General features: G+C 47.7%; 1 non-coding gene across 1 annotated transcript; it reads left to right on the top strand.

Annotated features, from left to right (window-relative positions):
- The first annotated feature begins 47 nt into the window (after positions 1 to 47).
- LOC118345064 lies at positions 48 to 166 on the top strand. Its single transcript, XR_004798738.1, has one exon. It is a non-coding gene; the product is annotated as a 5S ribosomal RNA (ribosomal RNA).
- Positions 167 to 279: the final 113 nt, after the last annotated feature.

Raw genomic sequence — 279 nt, 5'->3', positions numbered from 1 at the left:
TAGTATGTCGCTCAAGGATTATATGAATTTTAAGTAATTAGTTTGATGGGTGCGATCATACCAGCACTAATGCACCGGATCCCATCAGAACTCCGCAGTTAAGCGTGCCTGGGCGAGAGTAGTACTAGGATGGATGACCTCCTGGGAAGTCCTCGTGTTGCACCCCTCGTTTTTGTTTTTTCCGCCTTGCGAGATAAATTGACAAGAAGGAGCACTCGGGAGTGGATTTTTGGGAAAATCTCGCCCTGCCCATCGCATAGCCATGGGTTTGGATCAGAT

The sequence above is a fragment of the Juglans regia genome, unplaced genomic scaffold (assembly GCF_001411555.2).
Source record: "Juglans regia cultivar Chandler unplaced genomic scaffold, Walnut 2.0 Scaffold_1326, whole genome shotgun sequence".
Lineage (NCBI taxonomy): Eukaryota > Viridiplantae > Streptophyta > Magnoliopsida > Fagales > Juglandaceae > Juglans > Juglans regia.
The sequence above is the reverse complement of the archived record's forward strand: the minus strand, read 5'-3'. Positions and strand labels throughout refer to the sequence as shown.